Source organism: Helianthus annuus, chromosome 5 (genome assembly GCF_002127325.2).
Source record: "Helianthus annuus cultivar XRQ/B chromosome 5, HanXRQr2.0-SUNRISE, whole genome shotgun sequence".
NCBI lineage: Eukaryota > Viridiplantae > Streptophyta > Magnoliopsida > Asterales > Asteraceae > Helianthus > Helianthus annuus.
The window spans coordinates 128,968,680-128,978,634 of NC_035437.2; positions in this window are offsets into that span (position 1 = coordinate 128,968,680).

The window sequence follows — 9,955 nt, forward strand, 5'->3', positions numbered from 1 at the left end:
CCGTGCTCACTGAACACGCCCCCGTGCTGCATAAAATTAACAAAACACCCAGATACAGAGTCTGAACACGGGGCCGTGCTCACTGAACACGCCTCCGTGCTGCACAAAACCAGTTACATTTTTTTTAAAACGCCCAGATACATATCCTGACCACGGGCCGTGCTCACTGAACACGGGGCCGTGGTGAGCCTCTGTTTCCGTTTTTATTTTTGTTTTCTGGTCCCGAGACTCTTTTGTGGTCTGCTGAGTGATTCTTGTGGATCAATACTCAGGAGGTTACAATTACCACTATGAAGAGGATGATTATGAAGAAGAGTATTGTATCATTTGCGGTAACCCTCACTCGGTACAATATTGTGACCTTTTCGAACCATCCCCTTCGTACACATACAATGAAGAACCCAGGTACGAGCCAACCGCTTCATATACGTACTATGAAGAACCAAAGTATGAACCTTTCGCTTCATACAAATACTATGAAGAACCAAGGTATGAACCTCCTCCCTCATATTCATACTTTGAAGAACCAAGGTATGAATTATCTCCATCATATACTTACTATGAGGAACAATGGTGCGAACCACCTACCACATACGAGTATTATGAAGAACCAAGGGTTGAACTTCCGCAGTCGAGCTCTTGGGATACTTATCCCGCTCACTTTGACGAACCACCAACTATCCTCCCCGTAGCCGAAAGAAAAATAGAACACCTCAAAACTATCGAACGCTACATAAAAGAATCCTACGCAAGGGAAGAGGAATCCCGCGCGAGGGAAGAGGTAGTTTGTACTAAAGAGGTATAGTAGAAGAGGTAAAAATGGAAGAACAAGTAAGTGAAAAACCGACGCATGAACTAAACAACGAAAAAGGTAAGTCCGAAAACACTAATCTTCAAAAATAGTCTAATTTTCAAGAAATTAATCTCTTAATACCTTCTTTTGAAAACCATTGTTAGGTACCTACTAATGCTAAGTTTTTAAAAGAGTTAAACACTAACACTAAAATTGATGAAATTGTAAGCATTAAGTTAACAAACGATCAAACTACGCTAATAAAAGATGATCCATTTGAAATTAACATTACACCGGTTCCATGTTTTTTTTCAAAATTCCTTTATTAGTAATATCACAATTGATAAAGATCTTTGTGTTAATATAATGCCAAACTACATTTTCGAAAAGTTAAGTATTAGTGATTTCTCTCCACTTCAAATACCCATTTTTCTTTCTAATCGGAAAATGATAAAATTAATGGGAGTAGTTGAAGATGTGTTAGTCCAAAAAAATCAAACAGTAGTCCTAACCGACTTCGTCATCCTTGATGACGCACCACTTATGTTGGGACGACATTTTGTGAAAACCCACAAAGCTTTGATTAACCGGGAGCAAAACAACCAACCTGTTCAATTAGGGGCCTTCAAAAGGTATGTCGATCTCGAACAATCAATGAAATACCCAATCGGCAATAACAAGCCCCTAATTGAAGATGAAGATGAACCTCACGATACGGAAAACGAAATTAACCACTTTGTCGAAGAAGAGGTCGCCATTGAACAAAGCTTTTTGGTTCTTGACCAAAATGAGCAACCAAATAAGGAGTCTCCCAAAGACCCACCACTTGAGCTCAAAGAACTCCCAAAAGGTTTGGAATATGCTTTTCTCGACAAGGATGGTAACCTGTAATTATTTCTTCAAAATTAACTAGTTTAGAGAAAGAAAAATAAATTACACTTTTGAAAAAAATACAAAAACGCGATCGCATGGAAACTTGTAGATATTAAAGGAATAAGCCCTTCCATGTGCAGGCACAAAATTTTAATGAATGATGACTATAAATCGGTAATACAACCACAATGAAGAGTAAATCTAAACGTTCAAGAAGTGGTTAAAAATGAAGTAATCAAACTACTTGACGACGGACTCATCTACCCAATTTCCGATAGCCCTTGGGTAAGTCCCGTCCAAGTATATAACAACCCTCAAAATATTTTTTCGACACCCCTAATATAATAATAGTGTCCCAATATGTCCTAAAATACACCCATATGCGAAAACCGAGCCCAAAATACAATATATAATTAAAAATTTAATAAAAATCAAAATTTTAAGGCGCTTGCGGGCCGCGTAGCCTTTGGCTACGTCTTACGCAGGGCGCGACAACCTGGACATGGGGCGCAGCCTGGTGCTGCCACGTGTCATAATCGTGTCAAAGCTAAACTCAACGAATCAGCAACCCTAGCCCCTATTACCCTACGCCGGGGGCCGCGTAGCCTTTGGCTACGTCTTACGCGGGCCGCGAGGGAAGTCGAAGGGTCACCTATAAATAGAGACCTTCGGCCTTCAGTCCCAAATCGCACCGAAACTCTTTCTCTCTTAAATTTCGAAAGAATTAAGATAATTCTCGGGTATAATACCCCCTAAATAACGAAGTTCTGCTCCGTTGTAAGTATCATAACCCCCGGTTACGTATTAGATACGCTGCCCAATTGATCCAAGGTTCCGTAACGGCTGTCGAGGTTCTGCCCGAGGTAGTCGTTTGAATGCCGTCTCGGGGAGGGTATTACTAATGTAAATATTGGGTTATTATACTAACACGAGTGCATTTGTGTAAATTATAGATAATCACCAGGAAATCCTTACAGAAAACCTAAGACAGCAATGTGAGTAATCTCCTTTTTACAAATTGTTTTTACAAAACCTCACACAATTAATAATATATTAAACAGTTATTGAGTATTTGTATTCTACAATTTTCGTTGGTATGTTGGGGTTTTTATACAAAATTTGTTACTACCTTGCGAGGAGTAACATTTCCACAAGTCGGGTTGACAGTACCGTGGGTGGTAATTGAATAGATGGAAACAGATGTAATTGCGCGACCACCCTTAATACTGTACAATGGTTTTTATTTAACTTGATTAAACTGGGATTCACTCACCAGTATTTCCCACTGACAAAATATTTTAAACGCGTTTCAGGTAACAAAATGTGAAAGTCAAATAGAAGCCAGCTGGATAGCACTGAAGGCTTGGAAAAGTGGCTATAAAGTTACCTAAAATAAAGAGATATTTTATTTAAATAAAATAGGGTTTATCCCTATGAAAATATGTGTATTTAAAACTTGGGAATTTCCCACGTATTTAATATGATAAAAGTGTGGTATTTTACTCTGATAAAATATTTCCTAACTACGGTCCTGGTGTAAATTCTGCTGCCAAAATGGATAAAAACAGATACCACCAAAACTGGCCGCGGCCGCCTATTCCCGGATTGTTACGGAAATACGTCCATATTTGTATTTTATTATTATGTGTTATTTGACTATTTGTTAGTTTACAGTATGAGCGACCAAGGACCATCCGACGCGTACCGTCAGTTGTCTGGTTCGCCTAGAAGCGAAGGCACCTCTTCACAGCCTGCCTTCTCAGGGTATTCAGTTAATAATGAAGAAGGAATATTCTTGTTTAAGGCTCAGTCTAAAGAGCCATTCCCTCCTAAAAAGAGAGGATGGTTCAGTAGAGGAACGCATGAACGTAGGAAATGAATGAAAAAGTTGCAACAACAGAGAGTCTTAGCAGCCGCTAAAAGAGAAACAGATGCCCACACACAGGATATGCTTAATAGGAGTTTAGCCAATTTCCATATCCTAGCAACCATAGCTGCCGACCCTAACCTGGACCAACTGATAGCACCCCAACCACTACCACTGTTCCTTAACCAGCCAATGGAAATAGAAAACAACCCAGAAAATCAAGTCGAAATGCATGATTTCAACCCAGAAGAGATACCTAGGGTACCAGCACCTAATCCCTTAGACCCCGACTACGACCCGTGGTTAGATGATAATAGGGACTATGTGCAATGTTACCCAATACTAGAAGACATGCCCATGCCGAATCTAGGAGCTTACCCAAGTTTGGACCCTCTAGATCCCTACTATGATAGTGATCAATACATTAGGGAAATTTTAGAGAATCCATACCCATACCAGGAACCCATGCCCCAGATTCCAAACACAGTCCCAACACCTGCACCCCCAATGAGTGCAAAAAATGTGCAAGAGCTCCGAACTTTCGGAGAAGAGATTTTAGAATGTAGCGAGAGAATGAGGCAGATCGGGGAGCAACTCGTCTGGAAGTACGACGAGCACAATATGGAGTTCTGGATGAACCCATATCAGTGAAGGTGATGGTGGAGGTAGTAGTAATAATAATAATATAATAATATATGTATAACATGTGTGTATGAAATATATATATATATATATATATATATACATATATAGGGGATCGCTAGAATGAAAACCACCTCGAGTTGTAAGAACCGCGAGAACTACACCCCACGGAGGGGCGTTCGCCGCGATTTTTTTTTACAAGTAGATGTGTGCATTATAAACACGGCCGTAAAAAATCACGGCGAACGCCCCTCCGTGGGGTGTAGTTTTTTACACCTCAAGTTTGGTGTTTTTTAATTTTTTTTCTTTTTTCTTTTTTTTTTTCACCAAACTTGAGGTGTAAAAAACTACACCCCACGGAGGGGCGTTCGCCGTGATTTTTTACGGCCGTGTTTATAATGCACACATCTACTTGTAAAAAAAAATCGCGGCGAACGCCCCTCCGTGGGGTGTAGTTCTCGCGGTTCTTACAACTCAAGGTGGTTTTCATTCTAGCGGCTCCATATATATATATATATATATATATATATATATATATATATATATATATATATATATATATATATATATACACACACACACTATAATTATAAATGCCTACTAGTAGTGTAATTTCAATTTCAGTTGTATTGTAATTTTACATTTCAGTATTGGTTTGTATTAGATGCATAACATATAAGAAAGAGTAAGTCGCAATGCTCGTCGTTTTTGATCAACATGCGTGTTGTGTGATTGATTGTATTAAATATTATCTTGTGATATTAATACGTGGTAAATGTTTAAAATTCAGATGGACAACGAAGTGAACCAGGAAAACCAGAATGATAATAACCAGAACGACAATAACTTGAGTAATGATAATCCAAACAATAATAACAATGGAAATCAAGTGGATAACAGTGCCATCCAACACATAGTGGCACAAGGAATCATAGATGCAATGCCATTTATTATCTAAACTATTAAGGAAGCTGATAATAAAAGTAAACATAGCAGTAAGCGACCAACTGAACCACAACACAACGTAAACAATGGACCTGTACCTCAAGTGTCCATTCCCAAAAGAAGAAGAACCATATCTTATGGTTGTTCTTACAAAGAATTCTGGTCCTGGAAACCAATAGAATTCTCGGGCAATGAAGGACCCATTGTAACTCTACTCTGGATAGAAAAGACTGAGGCTGTTTTAAAAATAAGCAAGTGTAACGGAAGAGGATAAGATAATGTTTGCTTCCAATCTGTTTAAGAACTCAGCCTTAGAATGGTGGAACACTATCCTTCAGTCTAGGGGAAGTGATAGGGTTTACAATATGGAATTGGAGGAATTTAAGAACATGGTGGAAAGGAAATTCTGCCCTCCCAATGAAAAAGAACTTATAGCAAATAAATTCCTAAACCTTAGAATGACTGGAGTAGTTAGTAAGGGTTATACTACTACATTCTTTGAATATGCTAGAATAGTATCAACCCTTGCATCACCAGAGCCAGTATTAATCTCCCGTTACATCTGGGGATTAATCGGGGAAATTAGGCATGTAGTCAAGGCAACTAGACCTCAAACCATAGAAGAAGCAGTAGAACTAACCAATACCTTGACTGATGAATTAGTGCGTACTTGAGAAGAAGACCAGAGGAGAAATCTATCTCAAAGGCTTACCTGTGACACTTCGGGTTTTCCCGGACAACCATTTCTGTAATTGATCAACTTGTATTTATATTTATATATTATTAAATGAAAATCGGTGATTTATCGTTACGTGTTCATTGTTGAGAAGGTGTACGTATATATGTATTTATAAATATATATATGTATAAGTGTGTATGTGAGACGAGCCGAGACCCGACTCGAGACCGCTTGGTCTCGAGTGAACAGCAAGTGTTGGGCCGGTTAGGGCCTTGCGACCAAGAACCCAACCCGGAAACCCCTAAGCCCACTCGTGACATTATATAAACCGACCCTCCCCTCCCTTAACCATTTTTACAACACTCTCCCTCACTCACTCCTTCTTCCCCACTAAAACCCTAAAACCCTAGCACAACACCCTCATTTCCTCTTCTTTCCTTCTTCCTCGGATCAACCGGTAACAAGATCACTCTCGGATTCTAGCTCGAGAACATCATTTGGAGCTTGGTTCATTGATTCCTTGTACCCCTACTTCCAACCGGTTAGCATGAATATCTTCATAGTTGTTTTGCTTGTTTGTCTTGTTACTAAAATGCTTGATAGTGCTTGATTGTCGATGTTCGTTGCTATAAAATGCTTGTTTGATGATAAAGGTGGTTGCTTGAAATGATTTAGTGTCTTAATGAAAATGATCCGGTTATGTGTTAAATGGTTTTGTTATTTGGTTAGTGCTAGAAGCTTGTTTGGATGGTTTTGACCGAATGATATGCATGATTTGCTTGATCCTATGAGTTTTGATTAATGATGAAACATGCTAGACTAGGAACCGAAAATAATGATACCGATTATGCTCATTTATGTTAAAACAGATTGTGTTAAATATGTGTTCTTTGATCTTAGTTTTTCCTTACAAAGAACTTATGGTTTTGTGCTTAAAAGATGAATATTATGAATATTATGATGAACAATTTGAATGCCATGAAATATTTTGAATATGCTTGTTTAATCTGTTTTGATTGCAAGATAGACAAGAAAACATGTTTAGTGGGCATGGTACACAAATTACATGAAAATGCAATATCATTGGATAGTACACTGCACAGGTTCTAGAAGGTTTCAGGTGCACGCAACGACGGTTGCGAGTCGGAACCCTCGGTTGCGACTCGAGACCACAACGTGATTTGTCGAGACCTCCCGGTTGCGACTCGCAAAGCAGCTCATGATCAACCGCAACAACGGTTGCGAGTCGGAAATCCCTGGTTGCGACTCGGAACCAAAGCATGATGAGCCGAAACCGCGGTTGCGAGTCGGAATCCTTAGTTGCGACTCGTAACCATGCATTCTCGAGTCGAAACCATGAACCCTTGTCTCGACTGGGCTGTTTTTGGGCCAAAGAGTTTGTTGGATTATCTGTTAACTGGACTGCTTGTGTATCTGTTACTGTTTAAGGCCCAATACCCCCAACTGTTTGATTGTATGCATGATTAAGTGTGCCTATATGTGTTCGCTATGTGTTGACTTGTACCCGACTTGACCCATATTTGGTAACCATGTTAGGACGTGGTGACCAACATACTTGACCGGGTAAAATAATCTACCGAGCAACCCAAGGTGAGTTCACAACTTAAAAGCATGCGTCCCGGTGGTTTGGGACACGAGACTAAAACAACCCTATCCCCTTGTAAAGGGGATACCATTTACATTCCTTCCCTAGTTACTGGGAACAAACTTACTTTTCTTTCCCTTGTCATTGGGAAACCTTTTAGTTAATTACTGTTTATACGGAATGCAACCAAACGGCACTAAACGCAACTCTATCACTCAAGTCCCTACTACATAATACCGATTAGTCGCCGGGGCCAGGCGAACGGGTTATTAGTTGATAGCGCTATTTAGGTCTTACCAACCTCACACCGTGCCATGGTATGGGATCGGTCGTGAACTAATGTACTCAGGCATCCGTCAATGATGATAGAACATTGACATCGGGGCATCCTGCGGAAACGCAAACGGTTACCTAGTGTTCGGTATTGGAAAAACAGTTTAGTCGCTAACTTTTGGGGTAGCTCCCCATGGCATGTATAAACGGATAAATTAACTGGTGAAACAAGTTTTTGGTAATTAAAACTGGACAACTAGTGAACTCACTCAGCATTATTGTTGACCCCTTACTGCATGCTTCGCAGGTAACCAGTGATCGAGGAGCTGCTGCTTGGGAACGTGTAGTGATCGTCAAAACCCGTGTGTTGGGTTTTATTTATCTTGAACTATGAACTGTCTTTTAAAACTATTTGGTTTATGCTTCCGCTGTTTTGTTTAAACTTACTATCAAACTTAAGCTAAGATGTTGCTAAACCACTCGAGATAACATTTTACTTTACTATTAACCAATGCTTAGTATAATTGGTGGCTGGATCCTGGTCAGTCACGCCCTCAAAGCGGGTGTTATCGCAGGTGGATTTTGGGGGTGTGACAGATTGGTATCAGAGCCATTGGTTATAGTGAACTTGGTTTTAAAAAGGGGGAAAATCTTTTTGAGAAAAACCAGACTATAACCCGTGACTCATGACGACACTACACTCCAAGTGCAAGGCTCGACTTATCTGACCTCCTAGCTCGGACCTATATTTACTTGCTTATTGTCTTATGCTTTCTGCCTTACTATGCGTACTAGTTTGCCTGATTAGATAGATACGCCTCCCCTCTTTTATCTCATTCTCGCTATGTTACGACACAACACTCATACTATGTTTTCTGGTTATGAAGACAATGAGTGGACGCGGACGAGGAAACGTCAACATGACTCAGGCTCAGTTCACTAACCTGCTCAACACGGTGGCTGCAGCTTTCGCAGCTCACCCTATAGGTCAGCCTGCACCTGTGCAACCACGTGTTTGTACTTTCAAGACCTTCATGGATTGCAAGCCTCTTCCATTCAGTGGCACTGAGGGTGCCATAGGTCTCCTGCACTGGATCGAGAAGGTCGAAGCTGTCTTCGCTGTCTGCGAGTGTCCCCCTGCTAATTGGGTAAAGTTTGCTACTGGTACTCTTGAGGGAAGCGCACTTTCGTGGTGGAAGGCGCAAATTCAAATGCTTGGTTTGGAGACTGCAAACGCTACTGCATGGGAAGATTTCAAGGATATGATCAAGGAAGAGTACTGTCACAGGGATGACATCCACAAACTCGAGGACGAGTACTATGAACTCAAGATGGTTGGGTCAGAGATTGAGACCTACACCAAGCTGTCCAACGACTATGCTGCTCTTTGCCCAAACATGTCCCGACCCATGTACCGAAGGATCGAATTGTACATCAAAGGCTTAGTCCCAGAGATCAGGAGCCATGTAACTTCGGCCAACCTCACTGCCATACAGCCTGTGGTCCGCCTTGCCCACAAACTCACCAACCAGGCTGTGGAAGAGGGCAGGTTGCCCAAAAGGATCAGTGCTGCGGAAGGAACTTCTAGTGATGGTAAACGAAAGTGGGATGGAAATCAGGGCAAAGATGCTAACTCTACTCAGGCCCCAGCTCAGCAAAGGAAAACTGACAACAACAAGGGCACTCAGCAACAGGGTGGCTACCGGGGAAGCTACCCTAAGTGCAACAAGTGTAACAGGCACCACAATGGGGCATGCAACAGGGGTCAGTGTCAGCGATGCCACAAGATGGGGCACGAAGCCAAGGATTGTAGAAGTCAGTTCCCAGCAAGGCAGAATCAGCAACAACCTCAACAGCAGCAGCAGCAGGGAAACAACCGAGCATGTTTTAAATGCGGGGCAACAGGGCACATGCGAAAGGACTGCCCTGAGCTGAATCAGAATCGCAACAACAATCAGGGAGCTGGGAACAATGAGCAAAACAACAATGCTGGGAATGGCGCAAGGGGAAGAGCTTTCGTGATTGGAGCTGGAGAAGCAAGGAACGACCCCAACGTCGTGGCGGGTAAGTTCCTACTTGATGATCGTTATGTTTCTGTGTTATTTGATTCCGGTGCCGATGCCAGTTATGTATCCCTTCGCATTAGTAAGAAATTTAAGCACCCGCCTGCATTATTAAGTTCTAAGCACATCGTCGAGATAGCTAATGGTAAGAGCATCGAGGCCACGCACGTGATCCACGACTGCACCCTAGAATTGTCTGGTCACACGTTTAGTA